The 12,888-nt window shown below is 32.6% G+C and overlaps 1 long non-coding RNA gene across 1 annotated transcript; it reads right to left on the bottom strand.

Moving 5' to 3' along the window:
* Positions 1-5,897: 5,897 nt before the first annotated feature.
* On the bottom strand, positions 5,898-11,930 carry LOC145736534 (uncharacterized). The gene is made up of 2 exons (XR_014179997.1): positions 11,610-11,930; positions 5,898-6,216 (listed from the first exon to the last, which is right to left on the bottom strand). It is a non-coding gene; the product is annotated as an uncharacterized LOC145736534 (long non-coding RNA).
* Positions 11,931-12,888: the final 958 nt, after the last annotated feature.

Raw genomic sequence — 12,888 nt, 5'->3', positions numbered from 1 at the left:
ATCTTCATTCAAAATATGTAGTAGGCTGCGGAAACAAAAGAAGCGGAGTTTTTTGGCATAAACAAATTTAAATGGCGTTTTGTTGATAGTTTCCTAATAATACAGATTTTATCACTTTTTCGGCTTTTCCTTTTTTTGGCATTGTTTATGGTATATAACAGTTAAACCACAATTATACCCGGTTTGTCCACGTTTCACTTTATTGAAGTTATTCGAGGTGTTTTTGTGATGTTTATTTGGACCCATTAGCTAGAATTACTTATTAAATAAAATAATAACAATTACTCCAAAATTATAATACATTGATGATTCATATTTAGACTACATCCGTATCATATGGTTCGCCGTCAAGTTCTTTATATAGAAGATTTTGACCGTCGTTTAATCCATTGCCATTGGATGCTAAACATGCTTGCGCAAGACCATAGATTCTTATACTGAATATTATGGACCGACGAAGCGACGTTTCACATTGATGGAACAGTAAATCAGCGTAGTACTAGGTATTGGTCACGTGCCAACCCTCGATGGTTAGATGAGGTTCAAGCCCAAGGTCGATGGTTTTTAAACGTATGGTGTGGAATTTTGGGCGGTCAAATTATAGGACCGTTTTTTTTCGAACAAACGCTGAATGGCGAGAGGTACTTACATTTCCTCGAAAATAATTTACCTCTTCTGTTAGAAGATGTCTGGACACCCGTCAGAACATGTTTTTTCAGCATGATGGTGGATGATGATGTCCTGCACATTATACGCAAAATGTTCGGCGCCATTTAGATGTTTCTTTTCCTAACCGCTGGATTGGAAAAGGCAGTTTATTTCGGTGGCCTCCTAGGTATTATTTTCAAATTCAAATTGTATTTTAATCATCACTTAAGTATACCTACCTGTTTAAAGGTCTCCGGAGTTAACCTGCTTAGATTTTTACCTTTGGGGAAAAGTAAAGCATGAGGTTTATTCGTCCAAACCCGCTACAAGGGAAGATATGATGCAAGCAATAGTTGAATGCATAGGTAGAATTCCTGAAGTAGAAATAAAATCTGCTGTCACATCAACTAGAGACAGGCTACTTATGTGCATCGAGAACGACGGGCGTCAATTTGAACATTTAGGACGGCACTAGAGGACTTTTTTCATTTATTTATCTGCTTTTTTCAATCATTCCTGTTATATAATTTAAGTGCATACGTTAAACACTATTTTTAAGTTTAACTCGTTATTAATATTAAGGTATGAAGCCCGTTCATTTTATAACCTAATAACTATAGGCATAGTTTTTTAATTTAATATGTTTACGGCGCATCGATTTTAAACATGCATATTTATGAAACGAATATTGATAGCGACTTGAAACTTTCAGGACGTAATCAAAATTTTATGCTCTTTTTATCTAAAATATAAAAAAGGTACCATTTCATTTAAGTTTTCTGAGATAACCGCAAGAAATTGCGATTTTTTGAAAAAGCGCCCTCTAGCAGTTAGTTAGTTAACTACAATAAATTGTGTTAGACCATTAAATAGAGCAAACCAATACCTTTCTAACGAGCTATTACTTCATTAAACAATAATTATCCGTTATCAAGATATTTACATTTTTCTGTGACGAGATTCGCAGCGCCCTCAACGGAAAACGCGTGAAGTTAGAGAAAACTTTCTTATACAAAAAATGTGTAGAATTGCTTCGAAAACGTAAGTGTGTTATTTTAAACATAGCTTTTCATTTAGATTTTCACAGTTACTTCACTTTTTTTGCGTTTATTATGTAAGTTGCGCCACTTAGCAGAAGAGTTAGAGTTAAAAAAAATATTCTCAGCATTTCCTCTTTGCCACATTAGTTATATATATATTTTTTTTCAAAGTTGTCTTTCATAGTTTTTGAGATATCGCCGATGACCTCTGTTAGTGGAAGACCCGGTACATAAAACTGTGGAGTTTAATACCAGAAAAGATGTAAGTAAACTTTCAATTGCACGTAAAATAGAGTGTGCTGTAGTGGTCTGTCATTTTCAGGGGGTAACAAGGGGTTAGGGTAGTTTGTATTTATAGGCCACCTTCGGGTGATTTCGTTTTTTTGAAAAGTAATTGAAAAACTGAATGCCGGTATGGGACAAAAACCCAAAACAATTTGCATAGCAGGAGACTTTAATGTTGAATTGCTAAAAGATAATAAGCTTAAATTGAATATGCTATCAATGCTGGAATCACAAGGATTTAGACAAACTATCTTGAATACTGGAGAAAACAATAACTCTGCAACATGCATTGAAAATATTTTTGTAAATAGTAGTTTAGACTATCTAGATAGCGATACTCTGGAAACGTGTATTTCCGATCATATGGTTCAAATTATTGTTTTGTAATTAGCGGCACCTAGTATAAATATGGCATCTTATAGGCGATTCTATAGTAAGGAAAATAAGTTGTATTTTGTCAATTACTTGAAAAATGATTATTGGTCTTTAGTCTATAATAACTGAAATGAAAACATTGATTCACAATGGAATATTTTTATTCGAGATTTTATTAACATCTTTAATTATAGTTTTCCTTTAAAATTAAGTAATAAAAACAAGTCAACACGACAAATCGAACCCGAAGGTACAAGATTGCAAAAATAGATTGGACATTCCTCTTATGTTATGTAGATTGGACAGTAAATATAAAACTCAGTACAAAGTAGTAAAAAAAGAATATGACAATCTTTTGCAAATTACTAGGTCTGAGCGGTATCAAAAACGTATTTTGACATCTGATAACAAATCTAAATGTATGTGGGCAATATATAGGGAAAATATAGGCAAAGAAGAACACTCGGATATTGGTATTGGTGAGAACATAGAGCAGTTGCCTACTCTTTATAATAAATTTTTGTTAACAATGTTAAGACTGATATTCAAATTAATCCTAATAGCCGGTCTATGTTATTAAGGCCAGTGTCTGAGGCCGAGGTATGTGGATTTGCTACCAAAATGAAGAGTACAAGAATAAGTACAATGCTGGTGTGGATGAGATTCCTGCTAGTATTGTAAAGATGACAGTTCCATACATTTGCCATGTTTTGTCATTTCTGATAAACAATGCTTTGGAGCAGGATGTTTTTCCTGGCCAGTTAAAAACAGCAGTAATTAGACCGATCTTTAAGAAAGGCGATCCAACAGTTTTGGACAACTACAGACCTATTAGTATTCTGCCTTCCTTTGCAAAATTATTTGAAATGATAATGTGTGACAGACTTTTACACTTTATGAATAGGTCTAATTTAATACAACCCATTCAACATGCATATTTGGCTGGATCATCAACATACACTGCTGTGTTTGAATTTACAAGAAAAATAATAGACCTTGGAAAAAGGCTGTTTAGCAATGAGAATATTCTTAGACCTATCTAAACCATACGACTGTGTAGATCCACATCTTCTTCTAGACAAACTTGAATTGTATGGGGTCAGGGGAAATGCCGTAAGTCTGTTTAATCATACTTAACTGGGAGAAGGCAGATTGTTAGAGAGTCCACATGTGGAAAAAATATTGCTCAGCGTCTATGGCAACTAGTCCGGATGAGGCTATTACTTGTTATGCAGATGACACTAATCTTCTTGTAGGGAATAGACAGTTCACAATCAAAAACAGAAAGACAGCAGTTTTTGTCGCTTTGGGATAGTGAGTCCAGCGTCTTGCATAGTACAAAGTTCTTGGGACTTGCTATGGATGAATTTCTGAACTGGGATGAACATGTGCAAGGGTTGATACATAGACTTGCTTCAATATGTTACGGAATAAGGGTCACATCTAGGTATCTGCAGGATACAAATAGCTTGAAAATTTTGTACTGTGCAAACTTCGAGTCCGTTATTAAATATGGGATTATTTTCTGGGGTTGAAACAGTTCAATGAACAAAGTATTTGTTGCTCAAATCCGCGCTATAAGAGTTATATTAAAGATGGGCTAAGAGGGATTCTTGCAGAAGTAAATTTGGGGAAAATCGTCTATTAACAGTTTTTGGACTGTATGTATATGAATGTGTCATTCTTTTTTAAAAATAAGAGTAGATTTAATCTGGAAACGTTTCAGACTTACAGCACCAGAACAGCAGATGTAAATTACCATCAACACAGATTAACTTTGTTAAAAAAAAGTCCTGTTTACATGTCCTTAAAATGCTTTAATCTCCTACCAGATCACATTAAAAGAATAACGACCTTTAAGTGTTTTTAAAAAGATGTAAAAAATGTATTATTAATTCTACTCGATGAATGACTTTTTTTATTATGGATCCTTTTCATGAAAAAGCAAAACATTGATGGAAATGCTACTCATAAGGAGTACAAATTATTACAGGAAGTGTATACTAGATGTAACAGTACTTTCTATGTGATAGAAAGGATCCTGAAAGTTAACGATTCAATTGAGAGAGCAATATTAAAGTTAAGAAAAGCACCTCAACCTCTCTCAGTTGATGCTTCCAATTACCTTCTCATTGGTGTTATGTCGAGTTTTTTTATATTGACATTAAGTATACTTTCTAATTATTATTAAATATCTGGAAAACATAATAAGGTGTCTTCTTGGTTTTTAAAATTTTTACATTTAAAAACTCAAAGTTGCTATATACACAACCTTCTGCCATCTAACTTATCAAGTTTTAAAATTGTTCCCTTTCGACCCCTTATGACTTGATTAGGTTACTTCAACAGAAGAAAAAAAGAACCTGGTTAGTGCACCAGTGCTACGAAACCCAATTAAAAGTGACCCCGATCAGGAGGATGACATGAAATGTAAAAAAATTGAGAGAAATATTTTGTATGTCCTTGTCCTTGACAAACATGGGGACAGTACAATAAGCCATTAGGCTTACGTGCTATCTGGAGCTGACAGCCGACAGACCCATGGAGAAAGAAAAAAAAAAATGTTCTTGATCTGGTAAGGCAGGACGAGGTCCGATATAGACCGTGCAGCATTATGTCACATACGCGTACTTAATTGCGCGACTGCTTCTTCTTGTGCCCTTTGCTTATCCGCACGTTAGCGATTGTCTGTACTCTTCATACAATGTGCCAAGTGCCGTTCTCGGCTCTTCCAAATATGGTGACTGCGTCGCTGATGTTACAGCAGTCCGGTATGTTTTTTAGCCAGGAGTGTTGCTTTCTTCCTCGACCTCGATGCCCCTATATTTTTCCTTGTAGAATTAGTGTAGGAATGTGATATTTGCCACCTCTAAGGATATGGTCGAGGTAGCAAACTTTTCTTTCTTTAACGATGCTAAGTATTTCTCGTTCGTAGCCTGCAGTTCTTAAAATTTCTTCATTCGTGGCATTTGCGGTCCACGGCACGCTCAAGAGTCTCCGGTGGGTCCACATTTCAAACGCTTCGATGCCGTTCAGGGTTCCAGCTTTGAGAGGCCACGTTTCTGCGCCGTACAGTAAGATGGGCCATATGTAACACTTTACTACCCGTAGTCTAAGTGCTAGCGACAGACTGCAAGCTAATAGGAAGTTTTTAAGTTTGGAAAATGTTGTTTTTGCATAGTTCTTTCTAAGTTTAAGCGCCACTACAACCGGGCAAAATAAGAACACCGAACAAGTCAAGGAGGTCGGTAAAGAATAAATAAATTCAGTAAATAAGTTTGATAGATATGAATGGCTGATTGCTGGTCTTTGTTCACTCCCAATGTCAACTTTTGCACAGTTACTCAGTTCGCCATGCGTAGATTGACATTAAAAGGAATGACACTTTCGCTAATACACATTACCGACATTAAATAAGAACTCCAAATAAGGCCAAATACTGTTGACCTGACGAAATAATAAGTAACGCACATAATAAATGCTGCATATGGCAAAACAGTAAAAGTACAGTAATAGAAAAGCAAAATAAAAAATAAAACTACACCCAACTCACCCGACCATCTTTAGTTTATTATTAAAATAAATAAGAATTCCATGCTTTGAGATCCCATACATTTATTTATATTTTATCAGATGCATTGAACCTTTTTCAAGGCAATAGTATTCGTGGTATACTTGGTATAGATCACAATTTCTAATTCGGGTATCAAGTTGCCCACAGAAGTACTTGCAGGATTGTTGATTTTGATGAAATTTGACGGCATGACGTTCCTTTCGTGGTTCTAGGCGCGTCAAACATTTGTAGTAAGGCTATTTTGCTTCATGATCCACATTTGGAAATTGGAATCGTGTACACAGCAACTTGTGCCTGAAATAAAAAATAGCTTACTATCAATTCTCAACCAACGTAAATGTAATTTGTGAAAGAACAGAATAGCTATGACTTTATGTACATTTATTATAGTGTGTCAATGTCCAAAATTTGATCTTAAAAAACCTTTTTTGACCTGTTTTTGCAATAGATATGGTAACCAAAAATAAACCTCAACTCTGGTATTAAACAAATTAAAGCATTTCAGCCACGTTAATATAAATATAATAATTTTTGAGCTGGTGTTAAGCCCTTTTGCTTAAGAAAACACTGAATGAGTATAAATACAGGAAAAAAATATCATAAACATATGAGGTAGAGTTATATTCTGCTCGACAAACTAATGTTTGAGGTAGATTGGTTTTAACCAAGATGTAAGTTCTAGTCTAGTGCGTTGCAAACAAAAAGAACTAACCTGGCGCTATCTAGTTGGTGAAGACAGAATTGCTTGCCGCTTCAAAAACCCTAAATTGTGTAGTTTTTTTGATCAAGTTTTTTAAAGGAGTCAGCTTAAACTCACTTTCAAAACGAGGTTTTTTGCGTATACGTAACTAAATATTTGACGTTTAATGTGTGATCAAAAACGTGGTAGGTAACAATGTAACTGGTTATATTTCCCTAACAACACTGATCTGAAAATCAAGATTTTTACCGCGGTAAAAACTGGGATTTCATCGATGTGAACAACAGTTTATTCAATAGTAAATTGATCTGATTGGATGGAAATGCCACGTTAAATTGTAAATAATACCCATTACACGCGACGCACGGTGGTAAATCTGGGAATCTATGTGACACAACTAAAAATTTTTATTATCTACAGTTAAGTAGCTAAATACGTTTTTTTAAAGAAGTTGGTGGTGTATAACTACAGGCATATGTTACTAAAGTATTGAAAAGGTGTAAGGACTTTAAGCTTTACAATTTAATACAGATGAATCAGAGGACGAGTTTCCAGTTTAAATTTTGTTCTCATCCGGTGGTTAATTAATTGATTGTTACTTTGAGAGTTATTAAAAAATACAGTGAATACCACACTTTGTAAATAGCGTCTTATTTCCTAGAGATATTCTTGTGCATATTTGACATTTTGTATGGTTAACTTGTATTTTGTGTTGTTCGTTTGCTTGAAATGAGTTACCATCTCGATAACCAGATTTGACGCAATATTTCCATGGAGCCACGTAAAAAATAAGGTATATGCTACAAAATCGTCAAATTTAGATGATTTAAAAATAATAATTATGGATGATTGCAACTGTACAAGTTAACCATACAACATATTTCATGATATATCAGAATGAGAGACGGAATCAGAAAATGTCATTAAAACATGTCATTCCATAAGAAAAAACTTAACATCATTTCATTGTCATCTTGTGACACCCTGTAAATTCATTAATCACATAACGGTAAAACGTTGAAAATGCGAAAATTTTTATATTCGATGTTTTTCAATATGTAGAATATTTTTCGAAATAGTTAAGGGTTTCCGGACTTTTTACTCACAGTGTATGTTTATTTTTTAACCAAAAGACATTTTTTCCGAAATAAACTACAAAATTCCGACATTTCAGACTCAGCTTTCCGATTTATATGTATTCAAACGCAGTTTGACGTTATGTGGGATGAACTATAAACTAAATGATGAAAAATGTAATTTGAAATAAAGGTCTAAACTTAACTGACTATCAATGCAAATAAACGCCATTTAGTTCTAATCTGGTAAATTCTCAAATATTGTCCCGTTCGCTTGTCGATAGGTTTTGCAATTTTTAGCTCACTTATTTAGATGCTTTTTAAAAATTATTTTCGATGTTTTGACGAAAACGACATTGCTTAAGTACTAGTTGCAAGTCAATGCCACCTTAAAAATTGCTTTTTATTTATTTTTTTTAACATAAATACAAAGTTTTTCCTAACATGTTATACATAGTGATTTACGCTGATGGTATATTAGAAGTATCTAGAGAACGCCTCCATATTTTTTGTTTAAATTTGAAGTATAGCCTAGGTTGGGTACTACCTAGGTTTGGATCTAAAATATTTTGGACTTTGCGGTGTTGTCAGATCATTCGGAAAGAACAGAAACTTTTGATTTTCAAATGGAACCCACTGTTTCCAATCTCATTCAAGAAATCAGACTTCACAGTGTAGCAACGTTGGCTACCCTGTAAAGTTTGATTTCAAGACATTGATGGTGGATTTGTCAGCAAAACGGTAGTCTAAACATTAATTAAACTCTCAAGTCCTGAAAGGTTTGCTTATGTGACATTCTGTCTTCAGTCAGACAATACCACATGGTTGAAAAGCCCAGAGACCGAAAATGAGAAAACCTACAGGGTGGTCAATATTTACTTTTAAGTCGGACAGATAGAGAAACTACCAGAAATTCGTTTTTTTAAATGGATCCTATAATGTATTATGGTTTGTAATAAAAGAACATTAAATTTAGAACAAATCTATGTATATTCTTCCTATACCTAACTTCAACTGTTTCTGACTTATTAAAAGTTTTTCCTTAAAGTGCCTATAAAATCGTGATCCATACTAATCTGAATACGGACACCTGCTTGTGCTCAGTTTAAACCAAGTTGAATTTCACAAATATCTGTCGGAACATGTTGTGGTTATAGGAACGACAACTAGTCATTAAGCCGAAGCAGGTGTCTGTATTCAGAGTAGTATGGATTACGATTGAACGATATATATATATATACGATATTCTTTTAATACAAACTATAAAACACCGATGTATCCAATAAAAAAACGGACGTTTGGCAGTTTTTCTATCTGTCCGACTAAAAGGTGACTGACCACCCTGTAGGTTTTTTTTTCATTTTCTCTCTCTGGGCTTTTCAATTATGTAGTATTGTCCAACTGAGGACAAAAGGTCATATTAGCAAACCTTTCAGGACTTGAGAGTTTAATTAATGTTTAGACTACCGTTTTGCTGATAAATCGACCATTTTTATGAAATATCTAAGAAACAGTGCAAGATAGGTATAGGGAAATATTACCATTAATTACTAACCTTCTTACGAGGAATTCAAAAATAAGATTAGAAGCAGGGTGCTCCATTTGAAAATCAAAAGTTGGTGTCCTTTCCGACTGATCTGGCAACATAGCAAAGTCCAAAATATTTTGGAAAGAGAGTTTGAACTCAACCTAGGCTACGCTCAAAATTTCAGCGTAAAATGTTGAGTCGTTTTCTAGATATTTCTAATATTCCATCATCGTGAATAACCCTGTATACTTTCAAAGCAAAAAACGTGCTTTTCGAATTTCGTTCATAGGAAAAAAAAGTTGATCTTATAATATCTTGCAAAACCGAAACGAGGGAACTGAAAAGCAAATACTCAGGAAAATAGTCCTTAAAAAGTTGCTCTAACAATGTTCAAGTTAAATTTTAAAAATTTTCAAATTAGCTTAATCATTGCAACACAACACTTTTTTCAAAATGCTCGTTTATGATTTTTTGAAAATAACTCAAGAACGAAACAGAAATGAATGATGAATGGTTTTGGTTGCAAATGGTGTTAGATTGACCATTAAATTCAATAAATTATTTCCCATTTTAAAATTCCATCCTTCTGGTGACCAAATTATTCAAATCATAGCTACTATGTAACCAATTGCCGGCATATGTAATAAAATCTGTCAATTTAAACTAAAAAAGGTTATATTATAGAAATGACAGTAGATTTTTATTCGGGATATAGTCCACAAAATACGTTTCGTGTATGTAAAAGTTTAGAAAATCATGCATTTAGACTTGTCCTAAAGAATTATAATTATATTCGATAAAAAAATCATATCAAATTTAAAATGAAACTCATTAGTATGTATTGCCAAAAATGTTATAATAAACATACTGGAAACATATTATTACATAAAATATACACAATATTTTTTTTTGCAAACTGCTGCAACTGATAATATAAAATATTCAGGATACAAAGTATAGATAAAATATTTAATAATATTATATCGTATGAATTCACACTTTTTTAGTTTAGGTTAAAGCTGTTAAATGCTTCGTTAAAGAAATACAATGTTGAAGTTTTAATTTTCTTGTAGTTGTAGCTCCCCAAGTTGTTTTCTAGTGAGCCAATAATGTTTTTTTCTTAAAAATTCAAAGTTCTTATTCGATTTAGAAACTTTTTTATATCATTTATTGATTCCGTATCTGTAACCGTTCAAACAATTTTTTTTTAATTTTATTTTCAGAAATAAACATCTGAATTTTATAATGCAAATTGGTAGAGAATTTTAACATCCTGTATTTCTTTAACAAAGCATCTTTGGAATATAGTTTACTTTACAAACTATAGTTATTTTTAGACATACATTGCACGGTTTAAGTTTGCGTATTAAAACCTGAAACACCCTGTATAAGTATAAGAATGTATGTTGTATTGTATAAAACACCTAAAACGCGGTTAGAAAGATAAGCTTTGAATCTAAACCTGTGAAATATGTGTATTTAACATGTTGTTTTATTAGCGGTGTCTACAGTTCTTAAGTAGTATAAATTGTTAGCTTAGAAAAAAATGAAATATAGTGCATATAGACTGCTCACGATCTTTTTGGATATCTATCCTATAAATAGATTTTTTCCTGTATAATGAAACGACAACAATTTTTAAAACGCCGAGGAAGAAATTTTTTGGTTTATTATTCAAAGAGTTCAAAACACTGAACGTTGTCACATTTAAGTAAAGAATTGTCATTATTTGGCTGTATAAAAACCAATAGATTAAAGAACAATTTTAGTACGGATTAATTAATAAGTAATAGATGTCTATCATTAAAACACCAATGCTTGCTGTCCTTGAAATAACCGATTTAACAAAATAAAACAAGTTACTTAATATATATTAATTTATGAATCTTGTTTAACTCTAAGAGGAAGACACTTGTATTATCGAACATCTCATTGTTAGTTGGCAACACGACAATGAAATTGAAAGAAATATTTTCCTATAACCTCAAATAAAAATCGTTGTTAAAAATATACAGGGGGCAAAAGTTCAAAATTCAAAGCATAAAGTAGAGCCAAGGTCGTGAACCGACTATAAGTAGTATAATAAAGACTAATTAGTTAAAAAGAGCAAAAAAAAATAAATTTTTTAAACTTGAATTTCTTTGACCAATTATATGTAATATTTCGTTATGTTTTCTTGGTCAACTTTTCAGGCCAGTTTATTTCATTCAGTTCATGAAACAGCATTCAAGTCAATTTTTTTTTTAATGTTAACGTTTTGGACTTTATTTAAATCCTTCTTCAACACAAGATTACGGGTGAACAATAGCTAGAAGGTTGTACTATTTTTTCAATAATCATTTCAATAAAAAAACTATAAAAAGGTTTTTATAAATAGACTTACCTATCGACAAAAAGCAGCACACAAAAACACATAAAAGTGACAACAAAATTTTGACCATGCAGGCAGCAAAATATGACGTCATATTAATTTTTATTTGTTTTAAATAATTTATTTTGAGGGGTTATATTTTACAAAGGGGTTTTAATTAAACATTTTGGCCATATTGTCAGTAGCCTTGAAAATCAGCAGGCCCAAACTGAACAGTCTATTTGTTGGAACCAAAATTTGTTTATATTAACAACATTCCTCAGATAAAACCTGAAACGCTCTGTCTACCCTTCCACATTAGCATCAATTAATTATACCAGAATAAATTTTACATATACATGGTGGTCCAGTTTTAAATGTCAATAATCCACTATTCGATAGTACCATCAAAAAATAAGTTGACATTCCTCCTAAGAAAGATACAGTTCTTCAAAATTTAGTTTAAAAAATCGTTTTTTGCTATAACTGTCAGACCGTTGGAGCAATTTTGATCAAATTTTGAACAAGTACTTATGAAAGTAATGCTCATTATGTGATGTGAATGAAGTTTTGTCAAGCTTGTTAAGTGGCGTAGATACCGAAAGATTAATTTTTCCACTATATTTCATACGCTGACTGGATATTTCACAAAAATGACAGTGTTTTAGAGAGATGATGTATCTGCTGTAAAATTTTTATTCAAAATTCATCAAAGAGTCATATCCGGGCAACAAAAAATTGTAAAATTTTATTTTATAAAAATAAATCTACAAGAAGTGGATTCTTCTTCAAAAAATTAGTTGTTATGTTTTTTGTCATTTTATAAAAGACCTCATCCTAGGAGAAATACAGCCCTCTAAATTTCTGAAAAATCGTTGTCTTTTGTTATAATCTCAGACCGTTGAAAGTAAAAACCGATCAAATTTGGTACAAGGCCTTGAAACTGATGCTTATTACCGGGTGTTAAAGCCACCTACAAAAAACCCTTCATTATAATCAATTATCATCCCTTTGAACGAAGTCCAGAGGTATAAAAATTAATGTAGCTCAAAATAAGTGAACCAATTATTTTGTATCTACACGGACAGCTTAGACCAAAGTTACTTTCGTTCAATAAAGAGGATTAGCTTTATAAATACTTGAACCAAAGTTGATCTAAATTGCTTCTACGGTTACAAAAAAACACGATTTTTTATGGAACGCCGTTTTGCTCTTTAATGTAACGCAGAAATAATGTATTGTTCAAACAATAGAAATTTCGGCGATACATTTTAAAACGTTGGTTTGAAAATAAATGTCAATTCCTGCGTTA

This window comes from Ips typographus, linkage group LG12 (genome assembly GCF_016097725.1).
Source record: "Ips typographus isolate SLU linkage group LG12, UJ_Ityp_2.0, whole genome shotgun sequence".
Lineage (NCBI taxonomy): Eukaryota > Metazoa > Arthropoda > Insecta > Coleoptera > Curculionidae > Ips > Ips typographus.
This window is presented reverse-complemented; position numbering and strand designations above follow the sequence as displayed.